Raw genomic sequence first — 14,364 nt, forward strand, 5'->3', positions numbered from 1 at the left:
AGGTCAGGGTCTGTCCCTGTGGGCTGAAAATCAGGGACTGGAATCTGTGCATGCCTATGTGCACGGCCCTTGCCACCCCCATTCAACCAAGAACATCAATTTGCATCTGAAACTGTTCTATAGGTTTGCCAGAGCAAGCTCCTAGTGGCAGTTCTTCATCCCCAGGGCAAAAGGTCAGACTTGGAGTTACTCCATTCCCCAAATACAGAACCTGCTGAGATCTGTGTTAAAATGTTAATTCAGGGGTTATAAATTTTTTCAAGTTGTAATACAAGCAACAGATTGTCTGGGAGCCAAAAGGATGACCTTTTACATGCAAATAAAAATAATGGATCTTTAAACGCAGTTATTGTCAGGATGATGAGCTGACTAAGACTGGAGGAAAGGAGGCCTCCTGGGTGGGCTCCAGCATAGAATTGAAAGAAAAAAAAGACAACCAGAGCACTGAAGAAAAAGACCAAAAGTGGACACAATTACCCAGGAGAGTGGACTGAAAAATTCTAGGGGCAAGCCAAAGGGCAGAAAGGGAACCAGATTCCAGAGGTCAGTAACTAAGGATGACAAAGTAGGATCCAAGGGGCCCTCTGGGACAAAAGTATCTGGGATGCCCTATCCCAGAAACTGGATGCAGGAGCTCAAGAAAACCACCTTAGCACCAGGCCTTCCCCATCCCAGCACTTCTCACACTCAGTGTTTTAACTCTCATTTCCAAGAATGTACTCCACTGCAGATTTCCTGATTGCAGGATCTACATGGAACCTTTGCTGAATCCCTCGAGCCAGATATTTATGGAAGACTTGCTGATGAAGGAATGGTTATTTCCCTCTTACTTATTTACCAAATACGTTGGGGATTCTGTTGTCTGCCAGACAATGTAGCAACAAAGCAGGTACTGGGGGTATGGTCCCTGTCTTCATGACATTTACAAACAGAACATGAATAATTTGATGGAGTAATTGTTACATGAAAAGAATTACATTTAGGGTGTAGAAACAAAGGAATAAGACAAGAAGGAAATCCAACCCAGAGCAGGGGGTGCAGAATTGTTTCCCACAGAAAATGACTCTGACAGTGAGAAGCAGGAAGGATAGAAGTCAGCAGCAGGAGAAGTGGCCTTCCTGGGCCAGGGGAAAGTGTGTGCAAAGGTCCTGAAGTAAAAGGCTTATGGAACTAAAAAAGAAATGGGGGTAGCAGAGAAAAGTAAGTAGGCTGGGCATGGTAGCTCACACCTGTAATCCCAGCACTTTCAGAGCCCCAGGCAGAAGGATCATGTGAGGATGGGAGTTTAAGACCAGTCTGGGCACCACAGGGAGACCCCCATCTCTACAAACAAATTTTAAAAATTTGCCAAGCATGATGGCACACAGCTGTAGGCCCAGCTACTCAGGAGGCTGAGGTGGGAGGATCCCTTGAACCCAGGAGTTCGAGGCTGTGGGACCCATAATGACACCCTGCATTCCAACCTGGGTGACAGAGTGAGACCCCATCTCAAAAAGAAACCAGGGGAGGGAGAGAGAAGATGGTGCTGTAGGACCAAATCATGATTGCAGCTCCCAGTGAATCCAGAGATGATGAGTGGGTGCCGCATTTTCAGATGGATCTTTATTGCCCACAGACCAGGAGATTCCCAGGTGTAGGAGCTGCGTGGGCTGCCAGGATGGCTGTTTGGGCGGGGGCCACAGCAGAGCAGCACTCTGTTAAAAAAAAAATACACTGGTTTAATTGCCCTGTTAAACCGGCAACTGGAGATTTTGGAAGGCAGATTAGCATATTCATCTGATTAAATGGGACATAAACAGAAAGCCAGGCCAAGAGACTCCTGGGCAGCAATGTGATTCCAGCTGGTGCAGTGGGTCGCTGCACAAGAATTCACACAGATCCTGGCGCCCTTTCAGCAGGCAACTGGAACACCTGGGAGAGAGTCAACCATTCAACTTAACAAAAAAGGGGGCTCTGAGGCAGGGAACCAGGTGATCAGGCTCAGCAGATACCACCCCCACAAGAAACAAACAAAACAGTAATTGGAAACGCTCTAGGTTGACAGTTTCATGGCAAGCACAGCTGAACTCAGTACAGTGCAGCTCGGAGGGTGAGGGGCATCCACCATTACCGAGGCACTCAACCCCTACAAAGTTACACTCCCATTGCTGACACAGCCTGCCATTGCTGAGGCAACCCAGCATAGCAGACAGTCTGCCACTACGGAGGCAGGCCATGATTACCATGGCAGCTCTAACCACACCCATATAAACAGGACTACAGGGAATTACACACAGAAACCGGGTAGAACCCACAGCAACAGGGCAGAGCCCACGGCAGCAGGGCAGAGCCCACAGAAACAGGGCAGAGCCCACGGCAGCTCGGCATAGCCACTACAGGCAAGCAGTGATTAGACTGCCACCTTGCTGAGCAGGACAATGCAATGGATACTCATAAATATAACCCTAACTCCCCGGGACAGAGCACCTGAGGAAAAAATAGGGGCTTTATGAGTTCTGCTGTGGCAGACTTAAACGTACCTGCCTAGCAGCCCTGAATGAACAATGGAGCTGACAGCTCAGCACCAGAGCTCCTATAAAGTACAGACTGTCTCCTCAAGCAGCTCCCTGACCCCCGTATATCCAAAGAGTCATCTCACAAAGGACTGATCAGACTGACATATGGTGGGCATCCTTCAGGGACAAAGATAGCAGAAGAAGAATCTGGTAGCTACCCTCATGGTTCTGCAGCTGTTACAGGAGCTCCCCAGGCAAGCAGGGCCTAGAGTGGACCTCAGCAGTCCTACAGCAGTGGGGCCAGACTGTTAGAAAAAAAAAACTAAGAAACAGAAATACTTCATCCTTAACAATCTGGACATCCATTTAGAGACCCAATCAGAAAATCAGCAACCACTCAGATGACAGGTGGATAACTCCAAAAACATGGAAAGAAACAAGCACAGAAAGGAGAAAAACACCCAAAACCAGAACACCTCGCCTCCTACAAAGGACCAAAACTCCTCACCAGCAAGGAAACAAAGCTGGATGGAGAATGACTGTGATGAAATGATGGAATCAGACTTCAGAAGGTGAAAAATGAGAAACTTATGTGAGCTAAAAGAACATGTTCTAAATCAATGCAAAGAAACTAAGAACCTTGAAAAAAGATTTGAGGAAATGATAACAAGAATGGACAACTTAGAGAGGAATATGAGTGAATTGAAGGAGCTGAAAAACACAATACGAGAACTTCGTGAAGCATGCACAAGTATCAATAGCCGAATTGACCAAGCAGAACAAAGGATATCAGAAGACGAAGATCAGCTCAATGAAATAAAATGAGAAGCCAAGACTAGAGAAAAAAGCACAAAAAGGAATGAACAGTCTCCAAGAAATGTGGAACTATGTGAAGAGACCTAATCTACGTCTGATAGGTGTACCTGAATATGACGAAGAGAATGAATCCAAGCTGGAAAATACTCTTCAGGATATTATCCAGGAAAATTTCCCCAACCTAGCAAGACAGAGCAGTATTCAAGTCCCGGGAATACAGAGAACACCATAAAGATATTCCACAAGAAGAGCAACACCCAGACACATAATCGTCAGATTCAACAGGGTTGAAATGAAGGAGAAAATGCTAAGGGCAGCCAAAGAGAAAAATCGAGTCACCCACAAAGGGAAGCCCATCAGACTCACAGCAGATCTCTTGGCAGAAACCCTACAAGAGAGTGGGGACAAATATTCAACATCCTTAAAGAAAAGAACTTTCAACCCAGAATTACATATCCTGCCAAACTAAGCTTCATAAGAGATAAAAAAAAATAAAATCCTTTGCAAACAAGCAAGTACTCAGAGATTATTGTCACCACCAGGCCTGCTTTACAAAAGCTCCTGCAAGAGGCACTACACATGGAAATGAACAACCAGTACCAGCCATTTCAAAAACATACCAAGTGCTAAATAGCATCAACAAAATGAAAAATCTGCACAACTAACTGGCTAAACAGCCAGCTAGCACCAAAATGGCAGTATCAAATTCACAAATAACAATATTAACCCTAAATGTAAACGGACTAAATGCACCAATCAAAAGACACGACTGGCAAATTGAATAAAAAGCCAAAACCCATCAGTGTGCTGTATACAGGAAACCCATCTCACATGCAAGGATACAAAAAGGCTCAAAATAAAGAGATGCAGGAAGATTTACCAAGCAAATGGAGAACAAAATAAAAGCAGGAGTTGCAATTCTCATCTCTGATAAAGTAGACTTTAAAGCAACAAAGATCAAAAGAGTCAAAGAAGGACATTACATAATGGTAAAAGGATTGATACAACAAAAAGAGCTAACGATCCTAAATATATATGGACCCAATACAGGAGCACCCAGATATATAAGGCAAGTTCTTAATGACTTACAAAGAGAGTTAGACTCCCACAAAATAATAGTGGGAGACTTCAACACTCCACTGTCAATATTAGACAGATCAACCAGACAGAAAATTAACAAGAATATCCAGGGCTTGAACTCAGACCTGGAGCAAGCAAACCTGATAGACATTTACAGAACTTTCCACCCCAAATCCACAGAATATACATTCTTCTCAGCACCACATCACACCTACTCTAAAATTGACCACATAATTGGAAGTAAAGCACTGCTCAGCAAATGCAAAACAACTGAAATCATAACAAACAGTCTCTCAGACCATAATGCAATCAAGTTAGAACTCCGAATTCAGAAACTAACTCAGAACTGCACAGCTTCATGGAAACTGAACAACTGGCTCTTGAGTGTTGACTGGATAAAAAATGAAATGAAGGCAGAAATAAAGAAGTTCTTTGAAACCAACGAGAATGAAGACACAACATACCATAATCTCTAGGACACATTTAAAGCAGTTTCTAGAGGAAAATATATAGCAATAAGTGCCCACATGAGAAGACTGGAGAGATCCAAAATTGACCCCTATCGTCAAAATTGAAATAGCTAGAGGAGCAAGATCAAAAAAACTCAAAACCTAGCAGAAGATGACAAATAACTAAGATCAGAGCAGAACTGAAGGAGATAGAGACACGAAAAATCCTTAAAAAAAAAACAATAAATCCAAGAGCTGTTTTTTTGAAAAGATCAACAAAATAGACAGACCACTAGCCAGACTGATCAAAAAGAAAAGAGAGAATAACCAAATAGATGCAATAAAAAACAATAAAAAGGAAATCACCACAGATTCCACAGAAATTCAAACCATCATCAGAGAATATGACTAACAACTCTATGCACGTAAACTAGTAAACCTGGAAGAAATGGATAAATTCCTGGACATTTGTGTCCTCCCAAGCCTAAACCAGGAGGAAGCTGAAACTATGAATAGACCAATAACAAAGACTGAAGTTGAGGCAGCAATTAAGAGCCTACCACACAAAAAAAGCCCAGGTCCAGATGGGTTCACCGCCGAATTTTATCAGACACACAAGAGGAGCTAGTACCATTCCTTCTGAAACTATTCCAAATAATCCACAAAGAGGGAATCCTTCCCAAATCATTTTATGAGACTAACATCATCCTTATACCAAAACCTGGCACAGACTCAACAAGAAAAGAAAATTTCAGGCCAATATCCAGGATGAACATAGATGCAAAAATCTTCAATAAAATACTGGCAAGCCGATTGCAACAGCAAATCAAAAAACTTATTCATCATGATCAAGTAGGATTCATCCCGGGGATGCAAGGCCGGTTTAACATACGCAAGTCTATAAACGTAATTCACCAAATAAACAGAACCAAAGATAAACCACACGATTATCTCAATTGATGCAGAGAAGGCCTTTGACAAAATTCAACAGCGCTTTATGCTAAAATACCTCAGTAAACTCAGTATTGATGGAACATATCTCAAAATAATAACAGCTATTTATGACAAACCAACAGCCAATATCATACTGAATGGAGAAAAACTGGAAGCATTAACTTTGAAATCTGACACTAGACAAAAATGCCATCTCTCACCACTCCTATTCAATATAGTACTGGAAGTTCTAGCCAGAGCAATCAGGCAAGAAAAAGAAATCAAGCGTATGCAAATAAGAAAAGAGGAAGTCAAATTGTCTCTATTTGCAGACGACATGCTAGTATATGTAGAAGACCCCATCGTCTCAGCCCAAAAACTCCTGAAACTGATAAGCAACTTCAGCAAAATCTCAGGATACAAAATCAATGTGCAAAAATCACAAGCATTATTATACATCAATAACAGACTTAAAGAGCGCCAAATCAAGAACGAACTACCATTCACAATTGCTACAAAGAGGATAAAATACCTAGGAATACAACTAACAAGAAACATAAAGGACCTCTTTAAGGGAAACTACAAACCACTGCTCAGCGAAATAAGAGAGGACACAAACAGATGGAGAAACATTCCATGTTCATGGTTAGAAGAGTCAATATCATGAAAATGGCCATACTGCCCAAAGTAATTTACAGACTCAATGCTATTCCCATCAAGCTACCATTGACTTTCTTCACAGAACTGGAAAAAACCACCATGAACTTCATATGGAACCAAAAGAGAGCCTGCATAGCCAAGTCAATTCTAAGCAAAAAAAAAAAAAAAAACACAGCAGGAGGCATCACACTACTGGACTTCAAACTATACTAAAAAGCTACAGTAATCAAAACAGCATGGTACTGGTACCAAAACAGAGATATAGACCAATGAAACAAAATAGAGGCAGCGGAGGCAACACAACACATCTACAACCATACAATCTTGGATAAACCTGACAAAAACAAGCAATGGGGAAAGGATTTCCCGTTTAATTAATGGTGTTGGGAAAACTGGCTAGCCATGTGCAGAAACCAGAAACTGGACCCCTTCCTGACACCTTACACCAAAATTAACTCCAGATGGATTAAAGACTTAAACATAAGACCTGGCACCATAAAAACCCTAGAAGAAAATCTAGGCAAAACCATTCAGGACATAGGAGTAGGCAAGAACTTCATGACCAAAACACCAAAAGCATTGGCAACAAAAGCCAAAATAGGCAAATGGGAACTAATGAAACACAGCTTCTGCACAGCAAAAGAAACAGTCATTAGAGTGAATCGGTAACCAACAGAATGGGAAAAAATTTTTGCAGTTTACCCATCTGACAAAGGGCTGATATCCAGAATTTACAAAGAACTCAAACAGATTTACAGGAAAAAAACAAACAAGCCCATTCAAAAATGGGCAAAGGATATGAACAGACAATTTACAAAAGAAGACATACATGAGGCCAACAAACATATGAAAAAATGCTCATCATCACTGGTCATTAGAGAGATTCAAATCAAAACCACATTGAGATACCATCTCATGCCAGTTAGAATGGTGATCATTAAAAATTCTGGAGACAGCAGATGCTGGAGAGAATGTGAAGAAATAGAAACAATTTTACACTGCTGGTGGGAGTGTAAATTAGTTCAACCATCATGGAAGACAGTGTGGTGATTCCTCAAGGACCTAGAAATGGAAATTCCATTTGACCCAGCAATCCCATTACTGGGTGTATATCCAAAGGAGTATAAATCGTTCTACTATAAGGACACGTGCACACAAATGTTCATTGCAGCACTGTTTACAATAGCAAAGACCTGGAACTAACCCAAATGCCCATCGATGATAGACTGGACTGGAAAAATGTGGCACATATACACCATGGAATATTATGCAGCCATCAAAAACGATGAGTTTGTGTCGTTTGTAGGGACATGGATGAATCTGGAGAACATCATTCTCAGCAAACTGACACAAGAAGAGAAAATGAAATACCGCATATTTTCACTCATAGTTGGGTGTTGAACAATGAGAACACATGGACACAGGGAGGGGAGCACTACACACTGGGGTCTATTGGGGGAATAGGGGAGGGACAGTGGACGGGGGAGCTGGGGAGGGATGGCACGGGGAGAAATGCCAGATGTGGGTGAAAAGGAGGAAGGCAGCAAATCACACTGCCACGTGTGTACCTATGCAGCAATCTTACATGTTCTGCACATGTACCCCAAAACCTAAAATGCAATTAAAAAAATAAGAAGAAGAAAAAAAGAAACCAAAGAGGCTGGGTGCAGTGGCTCATGCCTGTAATCCCAGCTCTTTGGGAGGCTGAGGTGGGCAGATCACAAGGTCAAGAGATCAAGACTATCCTGGCCCACATGGTGAAACCTTGTCTCTACTAAAAATACAAAAATTAGCCTGGCATGGTGGCAAGCACCTGTAGTCCCAGCTACTCAGGAGGCTGAGGCAGGAGAATTTCCTGAACCTGGAAGACAGAGGTTGCAGTGAGCCGAGATCATGCCACTGCACTCCAGCCTGGTGCCTGGTGATGGAACAAGACTCTGTCTCAAAAAAAAAAAAAAGAATATGTGACGCCAGGTAAGAAGTGACAGCTCATATTAACCCCCATCTGGAAGCTCTGCTCCATCTGATGCAGAGAGAATAGAAAGAAATCCATCCCAAAACATTGAAATAGCTCTTAAATGTGTTTTACTGTTTATTAAAGCCACAGTTTATGCTTTCCTGATCTTTCCAGGGTTCCAGGCCCACCTTGTCTTCTCAGTTTGCTTCCCCAGGCCCCTGAACATGGCCTGGGGACAGCTCTGGTCCTCTGGATGGATGTCTGTCTGATGAATGTGCAGTCACTGCCCACTGTGAGTTTTTTGCAGTAGTGGCAGGAGGCTTGTGGGGTGGGTACTTATACCTGGTGAGTCATCAGACAGCCATTTAGGAGACATCACTTATTTTTGTCTCATAATAAAAACTGAAAGTTGAGGCCTCTACAGAATAAAATAGGAAGGGCAGAAAACTGGTCTGGGACTGAGGTTGGGTGGCGGGGACATGGGCAGGAAATTGACTTCAGTTTAGACTCCGATTGTGTGTGCCTTGAGAGTCCAAGCCCTGCTATCAGCTGAGCATGCTACTTCAGGTGAGGAGATCAGCCTTAAGAATCAGCTTATGAATTTTCAGACCCCTGAAGACAACACAGAAAACAGGAGAGAAGGAGGGGCTGGCCAGGGAAGGGGGCATCATGGGCAAGAGCAAAAACACCACTCAGAAGATGAGAGAGGACAACAGTTAAGGCCTAGCAAGAGAAATGTCCTCTGGTCAGAGTGTCAAGGCAGGTGGGTGCAGGGGCTTGGGGCCAAGTGGCAGCTTGCCCATTCTGGTGGCTGCACCTAAGAGATGCCATTCACATGGACTGGGTTGGTGACACCCCGAGGTGTGCATTGGGCTGATCAGTATTTTACTGAAAAGCCGAGAATGCTTTGGCAGCATTGAAACAACATTTAGGTCTGGCAGTGGCTCAGATTCACATATTTAAGTAAAAGACCCCATTTTCTGGGCCATCAAACTGCCCATGGACAAGTTGCATGGTGACAAGAGACTGTTACCACCCCAACTTGCCTCTAGCCTCAGAGATGTTAGAGTGAAACACAAAATCAGTGGTCACATGTAAGCAGTGATGTGTGTGTGAGGTTAGCCATGAGTAGCTATGGAGTGTATGGAAGAATATCAGGAAAATACCACCAGTCTGTGAATTTGAGGCTGCCTAAGTAAATTACGGTTTCTATTTACCAAGTCCCATGTTTTATAAAGATAGATGAAGAACTTTCTCCTTTTTTTTCCTTTGAGACAGAGTCTCGCTGTTTCACCAGGCACAAGCCTGGAGTGCAGTGGCATAATCTTGGCTCACTGCAACCTCCGCCTCCCAGGTTCAAGCAATTCTCCTGCCTCAGCCTCCCGAGTAGTTGAGACTATAGGTGCATGCCACTACACCGAGCTAATTTTTGTATTTTTTAGTGAAGATGGGGTTTCACCATGTTAGCCAGGATGGTCTCAATCTCTTGATCTCATGATCTGCCCACCTTGGCCTCCCAAAGTAGATGAAGAACTTTCTCTATGCACCATGAAAAAAATCTCCAAACTACATTTAAGTTAAAAAAAAAGCAAAGTGCAGAAGTGTGTGTAATATACCATCTTCAATATTCAATTTGAAAAAGAAGGAAAAAAGAATAATCTATATTCACTTTTTTGAGACACAGTCTTGCTCTGTCACACAGGCTGAAATGCAATGGTGTGAACTTGGCTTACTGCAATTTCTGTCTCCGGGATTTAAGCAATTCTCCTACCTCAGCCTCCCGAATAGCTGAGATTACAGGAGCCTGCCACCACATTTGGGCAATTTTGTGTATCTTTAGTAGAGACAGGGTTTCACCACGTTGGCCATGCTGGTCTCGAACTCTTGACCTCAGGTGATCCACCTGCCTTGGCCTCTCAAAGTGTTGGGATTGCAGGCATGAGCCACCAGGCCTGGCCTTAATTATTTTTATTTATTTATGTGTTGCTTTTTGTAGAGCCCGGATTTTATCATGTTTCCCTGGCTGGCCTCCAGAGTTCCAACTCTTGGGCTAAAAGTGATCTGTCTGCCTCTCACATCCAAACTGCTGGGATTACAGGCATGAGCCACCACACCTAGCCTATTCATGACTATGTTTGCAGAAAAGAAACTCGGGCTGGGCATGGTGGCTCACATCTGTAATCCCAGCAGTTTGACAGGCTCATCCAGGTGGATCATGAGGTCAGGAATTCAAGACCAATCTGACCAAGATGGTGAAACCCCATCTCTGCTAAAAACACAAAAATCAGTCAGGTATGGTGGCACATGCTTGTAGTCCCAGCTACTCAGAAGGCTGAAGCAAGAGAATCGCTTGAACCCAGGAGGAAAAGGTCACAGTGAGCTGAGATCATGCCACTGCACTCCAGCCTGGGTGACAGAGCAAGACTTCCTCTCAGCAAAAAAAAATTTTAAAAACCAAAAAAAAAAAAACAACTCTGGGCCAGGCACAGTGGCTCACGCCTGTATTCCCAGCACTTTGGCAGACAGAGGTGGGCAGATTATGAGGTCAAGAGATTGAGACCATGGTCAAACCCCATCTCTACTAAAAAATACAAAAATTAGCTGGGTGTGGTGATGCGCATCTGTGGTCCCAGCTACTCGGGAGGCTGAGGCAGAAGAATTGCTTGAAACCAGGAGGCAGTGGTTGCAGTGAGCCAAGATTGTACCACTGCACTCCAGCCTGATGCCTGGCGACAGAGCAAGACTCTGTCTCAAAAAAAAAAAAAAAAAAAAACTCTGGAAGGATACATGAGAGGCTAATACAAGTGACAAGCTGTGAGGGAGTTCGATTAAGACTTCACTGTCTTCGCTTGGATGTTATTGATTTTTTTTAACTGTGTTGTCTATTTGTGTTAGGCAGAATGGCTTCCTAAAGATCTCTGTGCCCTAATCTTAAAAATATGTTGTATTATACACAGCACAGAGAACTTTGTGGATCTAATTAAGGTCGTGGACCTTTAAATGAGGAGATCAGCTGGAATTATGGAGGTAGACCCAATCTAATCCCATGAGTCCTTAAAAGCAGAGAGCTGTCTGTGGCTGAATCCAGAGAGATTGAACATAAGAAACCAGCAATTTGAAGGGTGGCAGGGACTCAGAGCCTACAGAAAGCATGACAGGGAGTGCAGCACCCTCCAGGAGCAGAGACATTCCCCAGCCGAGAGCCAGCAAGGAAAGAGGGATCCCAGTCACACCACCTTCAGGAGCTGACATTAGCCCACCGCCTGCATGAGTGTAGGAGCAGGCTCTTCCCCAGAGCCTCCAGTCAGGAATACAGCCCTGCCAGCACCTCGATCTTGGCTTGCAAGATCTTAAACAGAGGACTCAGCTGACCATCCCTGGACTTATTTTTTAATTTAGAGACAGACCCTCATTCTGGCGCCAAGGCTGGAGTGCAGTGATGCCATCATTCTTACCTCACTGGAGCCTGGACCTCTCAGGCTGAAGGGATCCTCCCACCTCAGTCTCTCTCCTGAGTAGCTGGGACCACAGTCACGTGTCACCACACCTGGCTAATTTTTGAAAAAAATTTTTGTAGAAATGAGGTATTGCTAGGGGCCAGGATGTGGAGTCGGGAGCAACTGTTCCTGTTCCCAGACCTCCCAACACTTGTCAGGTACCTCTCTGGGTGCTGGCTTTCTGAATCTATAAAAGGGTCTCATAATTCCTGCTCAGGGAGCTGTCAGGTTAATTTATGCACATGAGGTTAGACTATGAAATGTTTCCTCATTTCCACACACAGGAGATAATTCTCACTGACACTGAGACCTGAAGAAAGTGTCCATGTTGAGGACTAAGGCACAAAGCCCCCCACCTGCAGCCACGTGGGAGATCTGGAAGTGCGTCCTCAGATACTAGGGCAACTGCAACCCTGGACACCAGCCTGACCATGTCAGGAACCCCTGAGCCAGAGCCTGGATCCTGGCCTGCAGAAACTGGGGAGTAAGAAAGATGTGTTGTTTTTAGCTGCCACATATTGTTACGCCAGAGTCAATAATTAATGATGGGAAGTGACAATAAAATTTCAGACATTTGGGGGCAGGCAGCTTTGTTCGTGCAGGGCGCCCATGCCGCCAGTGTCCGTGAGCCAAGGTGAGGCCAGCTGGGCTGCTCACATCACTCGGCGCCTGGTGTGGCGAGAGCTGCCCGCGGCTCCCACGCGACCCTCCCACAAAGGGCCGCGGAGCTGCATGGCCGCCGCCGCTGGCCGTGACTCACCTCAGTGGGTGTGGAAATTTGTTGCACTTCTTGGGGCTTTGTTTGTTTGTTTGTTTGTTTTTCCCTTGGGTTTTTAATTTTTTTTATTATTTTGGACAAAATGTCAGCCTGGGATGTAAAAACCGAGCGAGGAACCTTGGTGGCATTGGGAGCTTTGCAGAAGTTTTCCAAGAGATAACTTCACCAAGATGTCCAGTGATAGGCAAAGGTCTGATGATGAGAGCCCCAGCACCAGTAGTGGCAGTTCAGATGCGGACCAGCCCGACCCAGCCACTCCGGAGCCTGAAGAACAAGAAGAAAGAAAACCTTCTGCTACCCAGCAGGAGAAAAACACCAAACTCTCTAGCAAAACCACTGCTAAATTATCCACTAGTGCTAAAAGAATTCCTAAGGAGCTAGCTGAAATAACCCTTGCTTCTCCTAATTGCAGTGCTGGGCCTAAAGGAGATAACATTTATGAATGGAGATCAAGTATACTTGGTCCACCGGGTTCTGTATATGAAGGTGGTATGTTTTTTCTGGATATCACATTTTCATCAGATTATCCATTTAAGCCACGAGAGGTTACTTTCCGCACCAGAATCTAACAGTCAGGGAGTCATCTGTCTGGACATCCTTAAAGACAACTGGAGTCCCGCTTTGACTATTTCAAAGGTTTTGCTGTCTATTTGTTTCCTTCTGACAGAATGCAACCCTGCGGATCCTCTGGTTGGAAGCATAGCCACTGAGTATTTGACCAACAGAGCAGAACACGACAGGATAGCCAGACAGTGGACCAAGAGATAAGCAACATAATTTGCATAATTTGTATGCAGTGTGAAGGAGAAGAAGGCATCTTCTCACTGTGATGCAAATCTTTATAGCCTTTACAACACGGACTTCTGTGTATGTGTTATACTGATTCTACTCTGCTTTTATCCTTTGGAGCCTGGGAGACTCCCCCAAAATGTAAATGCTATCAAGAGTAGAACTTTGTAGCTGTAGATTAATTATGTTTAAAATGCCTACTTGCAAGTCTTGCTTCTTTGGGATATCAAAATGTATTTTGTGATGTACTAAGGATACTGGTCCTGAAGTCTACCAAATATTACAGGGCATTTTAGCCTAATTCATTATCTGTATGAAGTTATAAAAGTAGCTGTAGATGACTAGGAATATGTCATTTGTATTAAATCCATATCTGAGTATGTGGTTCATGCTCTTGTGAAAAATGTTTTGCCTTTGACCTTTGTCAGTTTGTAATGAGAGGATTTCCTTTTACCCTTTGTAGCTCAGAGAACACCTGATGTATCATCTCAAACACAATAAACATGCTCCTGAAGGCATAAAAAGATTTCAGTTTGATGTTTCTGCCTGCTCCTGACTCAACAGCTCAGATGGACTAGTCTGCTCAGCAACAGCCCAGCCTGGAATCCACTGGCTCCTGACCTGAGTCACTGAGTTATCACCACTGGGGTGATATGGTTTAAGTCAGTGTCCCCACCCAAATCTCATCCCAAATTGTAATATCCATGTGTCTGAGAAGGGACCTGAGATCTGGTTGTTTAAAAGTGTATGGTGGGCTGGGTGCAGTGGCTCACACCTGTAATCCCAGAACTTTCAGAGGTGGAGGAGGGTGGATCACCAGGTCAAGAGATCAAGACCACCCTGGTCAACATGGTGAAACCCCGTCTCTACTAAAAATACAAAAAATTAGCTGGGCTTAGTGGCACACACC

The 14,364-nt window shown here is 43.9% G+C and overlaps 1 pseudogene; it reads left to right on the forward strand.

The window, feature by feature from the left end:
• The first annotated feature begins 12,808 nt into the window (after positions 1–12,808).
• Positions 12,809–13,939, forward strand: LOC100404778 (ubiquitin-conjugating enzyme E2E 3 pseudogene; annotated as a pseudogene).
• The last annotated feature ends 425 nt before the right edge of the window (positions 13,940–14,364 follow it).

Source organism: Callithrix jacchus, chromosome 15 (assembly GCF_049354715.1).
Source record: "Callithrix jacchus isolate 240 chromosome 15, calJac240_pri, whole genome shotgun sequence".
Lineage (NCBI taxonomy): Eukaryota > Metazoa > Chordata > Mammalia > Primates > Cebidae > Callithrix > Callithrix jacchus.